The sequence below is a fragment of the Diadema antillarum genome, unplaced genomic scaffold (assembly GCF_040938485.1).
Source record: "Diadema antillarum isolate AM-2024a unplaced genomic scaffold, OU_Dant_1.0 seq00000081_RagTag, whole genome shotgun sequence".
Lineage (NCBI taxonomy): Eukaryota > Metazoa > Echinodermata > Echinoidea > Diadematoida > Diadematidae > Diadema > Diadema antillarum.
In genome coordinates, this window is record NW_027271174.1 from 1256830 (window position 1) to 1269007 (window position 12178).

A 12178-nucleotide genomic window follows, 5' to 3' on the forward strand; every position below is an offset into this window, starting at 1 on the left:
AGCGGTATTGCAATGGAATTACACTGCTACAATTCTGAAATATGTGAACCTCCTATGTCATCATCCTTGTTCAGTGTAATTTGTTAAAGGTTTTTCAAAGTATTGTTTCTCTGCTAAAGAACCACAATAAATTCCTCAAATCTATACATAGAGTTGTCGACTTATGTACTACATGATGTGAAATTATGAAAATCGTCTGGAATGTCCCTTTAAGGAACGGGATAAAATGCCTATGGTTGTCAAGCTGCACATTGGATCTTTTGTCCTATTTCAACGACACACACTCACGAGACAAACACACGTTTGCATGATTACATTGTTAGATGCTTACTGGAGTATGGCTAACATATTTTTTTTTTCTTAAAAGGGGGAGTCCATATGATTTCATATAATTACATCATGTCGTAGGACAAGCATCGATAGCTCCATGCAGGGAGATGTTAGAGAAGGAGTGGAATCTCTATCCGATTTGTTTAAAATTCATACTTAATTCTCATGGCACTCCTTGCTATCAATTGGAAGTTTTCTGAACATTCTTGAAACGTTCCAAGTTCTTATTTGGACGTTTTGTCTAAACATTTTCAGAACTTTTTCTTTAGGAATGTTTTCGACGTATCTAAATCGTTTCAAATCTGTAAACTTAAAAAAAAAAAACAGAATTTGATACACAGCCTTTCACAATTTTTAAGGACCATCTCAAAAAATGGACATTATAGACGTCAGAAGACCTTTTAAGAATATTCAGAACCTTTTGCGAACGTTCTGCAGACGTCCATAAATCCTTTTACAACCGTCTAGAACGTTTAAAAAAGGTTTTAAAATGCTTAAAATAAGTCCTATGACCCTTTCCAGCACATTTAGAAAACCCTTCATATCTTTCTTAATCATCCAGTATACTTTGTTTCACAGCAAACATTGTGTTAGTGTGTGTGTGTGTGTGTGTGTGTGTGTGTGTTTCCTTTTTCATTGGGCATTAAAGAAAAGTATGGTTATGAAATCATTCAGGTATAGAATCTGGGATTTTAAGTACTGTTTAACATTGGGAACAGTGATTAAAAACAATGTTCGAATGATCACATAACTATGATGCATAGGAAATTTTTGCAATAAAGCCTCAAACACAATAAGATGATATCATTGTTTTTCTTACTAAACCATACGTGTAGACGGTCAGTCTAGAAACAACACGAAACACTAATTATACTGATTAGCTTTTGTGACATTGGCTGTTTTTATCCCCCACTCACATTTTAGAACTATTTTAAAGCCCTTAAGATGGGTTTTTGTTTCTTCTGTTAATGTAAAATGATAATGCCTTTAATGTTCCCTAATTATAACACTATAATACTATCCTAACCTATTCCTAATTTCCTACCACGGATACCAACTATATCCTATCCCAAACTGATGTACATTTGTATCTCTATCACATTCTTTTATACACCGGCAAACATGTAATGCGTGAAGACATGTTTACTAAACTTGAATCACACATACCCGTAGTTAGGCCCAGCAAAATAATATGAAAATGCCTCTTCACAATACAATTTGAAATTGTGAATAATTGAACAATAACGTAGGTAGAAACACTCAACCTATCAACACAGTTCAGAAGATTGAAGTTTGAACCCAGCATAAATACTTTAGATTTTAATGTCTGTGGTTTATTTTGACTAATTTCCAAATAATCGGCCTGTGCGTGTTTCCGCGTGTTTAATTGAATCTTGCAGTTCAAGAAATGCATTTCTTTTTATTTTCCTTTTTTTTGCGTGTCTTATTTTCTACACGCTGAATAATTGTTGCCAAGAATCTTGAAAGGGACAGCAAACTGCTGTTCACTCGGTTTGTTGTGGTATGAGGAACGATGCATACCTGAATAGAAATGCTGTCTTTTGTCGAAGCAGGTCATTAACACACGCGCATAACTTTCCGGGGGGGGGGGGGGGGGGAGAACACGAAGCAAAGGAGACATTCCTGTTTCTTCTCCTTTTCCGATACATCCCTGATTTCAATAAACCAATTACAAACACTTTATGGAGTGTCAAATGTAATCAACCTGATATCGCCTTCACAGTATATTCAAGCAGAACACTTTTTTTTGAAACTTTCTGTGTTATGTGATGTTATTACTTTTCTTTATGAAAATAGAAATATTTTCATTCCTCCTTGTTGCAAATGAACAAGCTGTTGGTGTCAACGGTCAAACTAGAAATACATCTTTCTCGGACACTTCTCTTATGCTTGTCACTATTTTGTCGTAAATATAGGCATTTTTTTTTTGAGAGTGTTATCATGGCAACTGAAATCTTCGTATGAAATCTATCCCATGACAAAGGTTTCTGCTGCATTTGAACAGGAAACTTTTGAGTCTATAAACTCAGTCATTCTAGTCACATTTTATATTGTTAGATAAGAAATGACATAGAGTGTTATTCTAAAAAGTACCAAGCATACGGAAGTAGATATCAAAGAATGGACAAGCCTTTAATTAGAATTTCTATGAGAAATTTGATATTTATGGAGTTCGTACCATTAGATTTAGGTAGTATTTCATTGACAATATGTTAGTGGGGTGGCTTAGCTCGAAAATTCAAAGGAATTGTGCATTTTGTGATACAAGCACCAAATTTGGCACACATGTACATTAACATGTTGCAAACATTTTAAGATATTGGGCCACTCGGAATTCTGTCATTATGTCCGCCATATTGGATTTCAAAATGGCCGCCATTTGAAATCTACATTTGCGATTATCTCTGGGTCTAATGCTGCTATTGACTCGATTCTGGTGTCTAAATGTATGTTTTGGGGGGCAAGGAATCCAATGGTAACAATCTGCATTGCGTATTTTCACCAATGGGCCGCCATGTTGGATTTCAAAATGGCCGCCATTTGAAATCTACATTTGTCGTTATCTCTGGGTCTAATGTTGCTATTGACTCGATTCTGGTGTCTAAATGTATGGGTTTTTGTTTTGTTTTGTTTTTGTTTTTTGTTTTTGTTTTTTTTTTTTTGGGGGGGGGGTAAGGAATCCAATGGTAACGATCTGCATTGCGTGTTTTCACCAATGGGCCGCCATATTGGATTTTAAAATGGCCGCCATTTGAAATCTACATTTGCGATTATCTCTGGGTCTAATGCTGCTTATTGACTCGATTCTGGTGTCTAAATGTATGTTTTAGGGGGCAAGGAATCCAATGGTAACAATCTGCATTGTGTGTTTTCACCAATGGGCCGCCATATTGGATTTCAAAATGGCTGCCATTTGAAATCTACATTTGCGATTATCTCTGGGTCTAATTCTGCTATTGACTTGATTCTGGTGTCTAAATGTATGTTTTGGGGGCAAGGAATCCAATGGTAACAATTTACATTACGTATTTTCACCAAATGGGCCGCCATATTGGATTTCAAAATGTCTGCTTTTATACATGGCCGCTTCTCGATATACATTTGTCGTTATCTTTGAATCCAATGACATGATTCTGGTGGTGGTGGTGGTGGTGGTAGTAGTTGTAGGTGTAGTGGTAGCTGTAGTGGCAGTGATGATGCCAGAAATGTTACATTGTGTCATTTCAGGTTCATTGTGATGCATGCATGCCTATTGACCGATTCGGGTTCGTTGAGGGCAGCATACATTTTACGGCACAGGGCGCAGCCACAGTGGGCGTATCAGCCGACCCCCCCCCCCCCCCTGCTCTCCCCCACCCCGGGGCAACATGTTTATCACGCACTTGTAACAAAGGTTCGCGCACTAGCAAGCATTCGCGCACTCAGTACGAGACGCCCATTGGCTAAAGCAGTTTTTCATTCTGCGCGCGTGCTAATGTAGGGAGATGGGTGGGGGAGTGCGGAGGGGGGGGGGGGGAGGGTCGGCTGATACACCCACTATGGCTGCGCCCATGCCAAAAATACACATAGCGCGTCACAGAATCGGTCAATAGACTGACGGTGCTGGTTTTTGTTCAAGACGTACAGTTCCACCATGTCCAAGAGGTTCACACTAGCTCATGCTGAGCGAACTTCGCCATCAACATCACTGCATCTCACCACAACTGAATGGAAATTATGCCTCATATATCAAGAAGACAAGATGGAGACACTGACCAAACCTGACCAATCAAAGAGAAAATACATTGGTAGTGGATACAGTTCACTCGCAGAGAACTTTGAGAGCTTTGCAGGATCATTTCACCTGGAAAGACTCGATGATGGTCATGGCATTGAAGCTGCGATGGTTGAACACGGTGCACAATGTCACCAGACGTGCAGGCTCCAGTACAACAACACCAAACTACAGAGGGCACAAAAGAGAGCAATCAAGAAAGAAGGGTAGAGCGATGAGGAACAATCTTCATGGAAATGTGCCGGGCACATTCACATTCATTGAGTACGGAGATGGTCCTAGAAACTTTTGTGTGTCTGCTGTTTGCGGTCTACACTATTGGTTCCCATCCTGGAATTCTTCGATCACCCGAGCAACCTCCGGTCCTGCAACCATCCAGCGACGAAGGGCACTAGGGTTGTCAGTGAGCCCAACCGCGCCACCGTCTCCTTTGATGCAGGCATTATTCTGCTCATGTGCCTGGTCAATTGGGATTGAAGAGAACACCCTCTGTGTTTTCTGAACTGTGAAGTGGCCTTCACTGAATTTTCCGGCTACATCTGGGTGTTTGGTAGTGATTTTTGCCATGTCCTTTAGGTGGACTGGTATCCACCTAGCATAGGTTGGACCAGCTCTGTCAGAGCATCGAGGAACATCATCAACGATCCCTGCCTGAGAGAACGCACATACACTAGAACCAACTGTTCTAGTTCTAGCACAGTTGCCCAGTAGCTAAACTGGGTGATGTTGTCTCGTCTCTGGCGACACCAGTCTTCAAACGCATGAAGGTCCTCTTCGTCCCTGGTTTCTCCCAGACAGTCAATAGTGGTTGTAGGCATGGTGTTGCAGGATGTACAGTGCTGTTGCAGTCACTTGATGTGCTCTTCTTGTGCGCAAGACATTGAATGCTCGCTGGAATGAGTCTGCTGTCCCTGCTGTCACAATCGCAGTCTCAGTTTGTACAAGTGCTTGCACCCAATCACCCCCTTGCAGTCAGTCCCCCAGTGTTTTCAGTGCCACCATCTCTATGTGGAGACCACCAAACATCACTACTATGTGGTCTTCACCATAACTCTCTGGCCACTTCCACTGTATCTGCTTGGCCAAAGCAAACAGTAGCTGATCAAAGGTGACCACTGGTGTCTGTTCAGGATTCAGGTGTTCTACAGCATTTTTCACAACATCCATTGATTGCAGGATCATGGCCACAATGTGGGCACTTTCCAGGAAGAGAGGAAGCAGCGACATGGGGCAGATGACTCGAGCATCTGGTGGCTGTTGGCTGGCATGAAATGCAGACCAAGATGAGAGAGAGAGATGCTCAGGCCAACTTGTGACAGTCTGTCGTCCAATCCCTTCTTGCGGGTATGAGCATGAGACATCATCCCTATGTACCGGGTATGTTGGAAGTGGGGTCTCCTGTGCAACACTGTGCTTGACACAGGTGGATGATGTTTCTGGGACCTTCTCTGCACTCGATGAAAATGAATGTGCCCTGGTGCGTTTGCATAAAGATTGTTCCTCATCGCTCTGTCCTTCTTTCTTGATTGCTCTCTTTTGTGCCCTCTGTAGTTTGGTGTTGTTGTACTGGAGCCTGCACGTCTGGTGATATTGTGCACCGTGTTCAACCATCGCAGCTTCAATGCCATGACCATCATTGAGTCTTTCCAAGTGAAATGATCCTGGAAGCTCTCAAAGTTCACTGAATTTGACAAAGTTCTATGCGAGTGAACTTTACCCACTACCAATGTCTTTCCTCTTTGATTGTTCAGGTTTGGTCAGTGTCGCCATCTTGTCTTCTTAATATATGAGGCATAATTTCCAGTCAGTTGTGGTGAGTTGCGGTGATGTTGATAGTGAAGTTCGCTCAGCATGAGCTAATCTGAGCCTCTTTGACAAAAACAAAAAAAAACAGCACTGTCGGTCTATAGGCATGCATACATCACAATGAACCTGGAATGATACAATGTAACATTTCTGTTATCATCACCGCCACTACACCTACAACTACAACTACTGCCACCACCACCACCAAAATCAAGTCATTAGATCCTAAGATATCGACAAATGTAAATCGAGTAGCAGCCATTTTAAAATCCAATATGGCGGCCCATTGGTGAAAATACGCAATGCAGATTGTTACCATTGGATTCCTTGATCCCCAAAACATACATTTAGACATCAGAATCGAGTCAATAGCAGCATTAGACCAAGAGATAATTGCAAATGTAGATTTTAAATGGCGGCCATTTTGAAATCCAATATGGCGGCTCATTGGTAAAAATACGCAATGCGAATCATTACCATTGGATTCCTTGCCCCCCCCCCCAAAAAAAAAAAAAAAACCATACATTTAGACACCACAATCGAGTCAATAGCAGCATTCGGTCCAGAGATGATTGCACATGTATTTTAAATGGCGGCCATTTTGAAATCCAATATGGCGGTCCATTGGTGAAAATACGCAATGCAGATTGTTACCATTGGATTTCTTGCCCCCCAAAACATACATTTAGACACCAGAATCGAGTCAATAGCACCATTAGACCCAGAGATAATCGCAAATTTAGATTTCAAGTGGCGGCCATTTTGAAATCCAATATGGCGGACATAAAGAGAGAATTCCAAGTGGCCCAATATCTGAAAATGTTTGCAATATGTTAATGTACATTTGTGCCAAATTTGGTGCTTGTATCACAAAATGCACAAAAGGTTTGCTAAGCTGCCCCACTATGTGTGTTTGATCGAATATAGTTCTTTACCACGAAAAAAACAAACAAACAAACCCGAAGACATAAGAGAATGCTATTGTATGAATAATGTGAATCTAGTGTGGTACATGCTTATTTGAATATGGGCCTACATGCCTATTGAATGAAGGCCTATATGATCCCCCTCCTCCAACCCCCTCCCAAAAAAAGAGTTGTTACAGCGTCAATGACAAAAGACGCCCAATTTCAAGAGAACTCAATATTCAAATATGCTCAGAATACGTAAGTCTGTATGAGTTATATGCCCCAACGTCTGTGCTTTTAGACGACATGTACACCTTCTTCTTTTTTTTTAATATGCCATGCGTTTAGACGTTTTCATTACCTTTTAGCTTGCCGTAGGCATAAGACCTTTGATCCTGGGAATTCTCAAGCCCTTCCTGTGCTTGCGTCCCCCCCCCCCCCCCCCAAACAAGCGAAAAATAATCTCACGAATAGCCATTACGAAGGCAGCTCTAGGCCGTATCGTATTGTGTCTTTTGTGTTCGCACAGAGACGTTGCTCTTGTTGTGTATGTGTGTCCGTGTGTGTGTGTATGACTTTACGCGAGTTTTACACATTGCGAGTGTATTATGGGCCAGGCCAGATATTGGTACCACCTGAGGTGACAAAACCTTTTTGGTGTCATTCTGTTTGTCGGGCATAGATATGCTTATCAAGCTATGATAGCATTTCCAAATGAGCAGCTTAGTCATAATAAATTAATTTTTAACCAATCTGGTGTCGTTGTTATATCCCTGTACTTCTGAATCGAAACTAACCACGCCAATGTCGCTTTATTTCCATCCAACAATGAAAGATAATGCAAAAACAATGTACCAGTACACTACAATACATTACAATAAATAATATCGTAAATGAACAGAGTTATTTTTGTTAAAAACTGATTAATTTGTTGAGAGAGTAGTACAAAAACAGTAAAGAAAATCCCTTTTATCAGGAACTTTAGATATGATAACGGTACATTGTTTTTTTTTAGCAGTGTTTACCAGAATATTGATGTTAATCAGGCAAAAAAAAAAAATCATAAAGCACACACACACACACACACACACGGAAACAATTGTCACATAATGTAAAGACGCCATATTGTAACAAAACTTAAGAACACATTGATAGGACAATGAAGGTCTAAGAGACAAAAGAAAGGGGTGACAAGAAAGAAAGAGAGATCTGATGCCACGCAACTCCATCATCAGCTGGAAGTACGAATGGAAGTTGTCTCGGAGATCAAGGTGAGTTTTTCTGTTTTAAGATAACCGGCGAAATTTTGATGGTGTCATTTTTTAGAGCATCATATGCTGAATATATGTGCCAAATTTCAGAGGAATTGGTTTCAAAATCTTGAAATTATGAAAGGTCACACTCTGCCGGTCTTGGGTCAAAGAGAGTCAAAAAGTATTTGGTCTTGGTCGGGTTAATGGCTGAAATCTATGACTAAGCTACTACTCTGGAAATGCTAGCATAGCAAAATATAATCCTTATATGCCATTTCATATATGCCATTTCAAAATGCACAACTAGGACTTGCCACCACAGGTGGTACCAATAACCCATTTTTCGGGTCTTGGCCCATGGACTAATACGTGACAATTTTTTTCCGTGCCTGTGTTTTTTTTTGTGTGTGTTTTGTTGTCTGATTAACAACAATATTCTGGTAAACACTGCTAAAAAGAAAAAAAAAACAATATGCCGTTATCGTATATTATATTCCACATACTAAGAATGTTGCAATAGGATTGGTCCAGAGCTGATCACATGATGAAGCGTAATTTTGCCCATCACATCACCTGAGAAGAAAAGTTCGTTACACTCTATGTTGATAGGCCCTTTTGTTTCGCTGATCTCCACACAGTCCACACAGTCCTAACGCAAGACGAGTACGCGCGAAATAAAAGTGCGTTGCACTGTGGACTATCATGTGACCTAGGTCACTTGATAGTACACAGTGCAACGCACTTTTACTTAGGTGCAGCAGCTGTGCGCGATCAGCTACGCGCATCGCCCATGGTCTCTAAAGTAGTGCCGCGTACCGTACATAGACGTACGTAGGTACGTATTAGAAACGTGGCACATAGGGCCTACGTTGTTTAGCATCGCGTCGATCGTAGCTCAATTCAACAAAATGGCCGCAGAAATCCCCAGATTTGACCTGCTTAGCGAAGCTGAAATTGATGACTTGCTGCAGGACAGTGAAAGCAAGAATACGAAACGACAGTTGAAGTTTAGTCTCGGAATATTTAAGGATTTTTGTGGTGCTCTAGGGGACGTTGATTTCGACAGCTCGCGGACATCGACTTGAAAACGTTGGATCAGCTTCTTGGAAAGTTCTACGCGGGTGTGAAATCGCGTAGTGGCGAGTCGTACCGGAAAAAAATCCATGCAGGCCTTGCGGTATGGTTTGCAGAAGTATTTTCTGAATTTGCGAGACATCGACATTATCAAGGACACCAATTTTGCGAAATCGGGTCGTGTGTTTAAAACTGTTCTTCGGAAGCTCAAAGTGGAAGGAAAAGCTAGCGTAAAACATCACAAAACTGTTAGTGAAACCGACATGAACAAAATTCAAAACAGTCTGGACTTGGACACTCCGCGTGGATTACAGCGTAAAGTATTTGTGGATATTATGACCCATTTTGCTAACCGAGGAGAAGAAAATTTGCATGATATGAAGGCTGATGACTTTATTCTTAGTGAACAAAATGGTCACCGTTATTTTCGCATCGTCGACAAAGCTACAAAGAATCACCCTGACGACGACTCGAACAGCCAAGGAGGACGTATGTTCGAAATACCTGGGTCTGGGAGTAGTAGGTGCCCTGTGGAAACACTCCTGAAATACAAATCTAAACTAAATCCCAAATCGCCATTTCTTTGGCAAAAACCAAAAGGAGCTGGACGATATGGAGATGGACCTTGGTATGACAACATTCGAGTTGGAATTCACACTCTTGGAAGTATGATGAAGACGATTAGCAGGGAAGCAGGATGCTCGACTGACTACACTAATCACTGTCTAAGAGCAACATCCATTACCACTCTTGATCATGCCGGTTTTCCTTCAAGGGACATTATGACTGTTTCAGGGCATAGATCTGAAACAAGCATCAAACATTACGCGCAAACGAGCGACCAACAAAAAATGAAAATGAGTGAAACAATATCTAATGCACTTGGACATGCGCAACAAGAACCAGGTCCATCTCATCACGGCCAGCAAGACCAGCGATGCACACAAAACCAAACACAACAAACTGCTGAAGTTAGTAATAATAGTGGTAATATTGATGATGATATTGATGACTTTTTGGAAATTTCAAACAGTCAAGTGGAACGTTTGCTAGCTGCAGTGGATAACACAGAATTGTTCGTTGCTCAGCCTCCGGTTGAGAACAGAAATGTGCAAGTTCAGAACCAGAACAGAAATGCGACATTTCAGTTTAACAACTGCGTTGTGAACATTACAACTAGCGTTAGAATTCTAACGACCACGTTGGACATCGTTTTAGCAACAACATGATTGGTAAGTAAACTAGAACACATGTAAAATAATATTACGTAGATTCTAGATCCTTGTCGTATTGCTAGGTTACGTCGTTTATAGCCTACACAAGCCCCGAAACCCCCGAAAACCACGTATGAATACCACACTCTCAGCCCAATCACGGACCGTATCGCAGAGCGGATTAATATTTACAGTTGCTACAGTGTATCTCTCGTGTGTATCGGCAAGCGTATGCTCTTTTCAGAGCGATTTGCGCTCTCCGTGATTGGTTGCCGCCGGTACAGTGTATTCTGTACTTTATACCCCTAGCCCTAAGGCGAATGAAAGACAGCTACGGTTTCAGATGTAACGTTAGATTCTGGAATGAAATGGGAATATCTAGGACCCTAGATGTGGAATATAAAGCAAATAATCAACTTTTAGTTTCAGGCAATGAGACAAACTATCACTTCCTCGGCGATCTGAATGTGTACGCTATCTTTCCTCAGCTGCGCTTCGGAAAGATAGCTACATCTAGATCGCCTCGGAAGTGATAGTTTGTCCCATCACCTTCACCAACGTTGATTATTTGCTTATTATCTAAAGTTCCTAATTAAAGGGATTATTTATACTGTTTTTATACTACCCTGTCAACAAATACATGTATTTCAGTTTTAAAGAAATATCACTCTTTTCATTTACAATATTATTTATCATAATGTATTGTAGTGTACCGGTACATTGCTACATTGTGTACATATTTTTACTGTAAGTATACAAGTACTGTTTTACTCTGTTAAACTCACTTTGTTTTCTTAATACCATTTCTATCACTGAAGAAAGAGTGATGTATGTTATGTTATTTTTTATTGTCGAAAAACGGAATAAACTTGAATTTGAATTCGAATTTGAATATGAATTGTTTTTGCATTATCTTTCATTGTTGGATGGAAATAAAGCGACGTTGGCGTGGTATTAATGTTTTCACCGTAGCTTTTTCACCGGAAAATGATGAATAATTGAAAAATACGGCAACATTCACGAGGAATTGCTTTTCTTGTTGTTGTTAGATAGAGGGATTTACACTGTATCATAAGCTTTGGATATTCCCTTCGCTGCATGGAATAAAGACTAATCCAGGCCCGTAGCCAGGGGGGGGGGGGGGGGGGGGGGGTGCGTCGGGTGCGTACCCACCCCCCCCCCCAAATTCTGAAAGGTCAACTTTTTCATAATAACGGTTTTTAGCAATTCTCAAGATAACAATCCAAATAAATATAAAGACACATTATATGCTACGTAAATGTGGAAGAGTACGTTTAACAATGTTAAAAATAATTGTACGAAATCCTTTTGTTGTATGAACCATCGGATCGTCCCCATGCACACAAACACAAATGTTATGTATCAATTTGTGCGAGCTATTATTATATTGGCACTGCATGCCATGGCCCTTGGCGCGTGTGACTGGTGTTTTTTTTTTTTTTCCACTGGCCGCCCGAGTACGTGCGATTCGTGGATGACATTGAGGTTGACACTTGCATTTTTTCACAGGAACAGAGGTAAGTGGATGAAAATCTAATAGCCTCAAGTTTACATATATGATAAAAATTAAAGAAATTTCCTCGAAATTACTATAATCGAAAACCTGAGACATTTGTGACCCTGCACCTCAAAACAAACAAAAAGTCGCCAGACATGAATTTTTATTTAAGACCATATTCTAGAACGGCAGACTTTAAGCTTTAAAATGATGTATAACTCAAATCAAATGGACTCTCCTAACCTATCTAAATATTGGAAAGAAAGCACAAACTCAGG

At 40.6% G+C, this 12178-nt stretch overlaps 1 protein-coding gene and 1 pseudogene across 2 annotated transcripts in view; both read left to right on the top strand.

Moving 5' to 3' along the window:
* LOC139726198 (uncharacterized) overlaps nt 1-12178 on the top strand; it is an 82726-nt gene that overhangs the window by 2084 nt on the left and 68464 nt on the right. The gene's annotated exons all lie outside the window — the stretch shown is intronic.
* Nucleotides 8875-10396, top strand: LOC139726218 (uncharacterized protein KIAA1958-like; annotated as a pseudogene).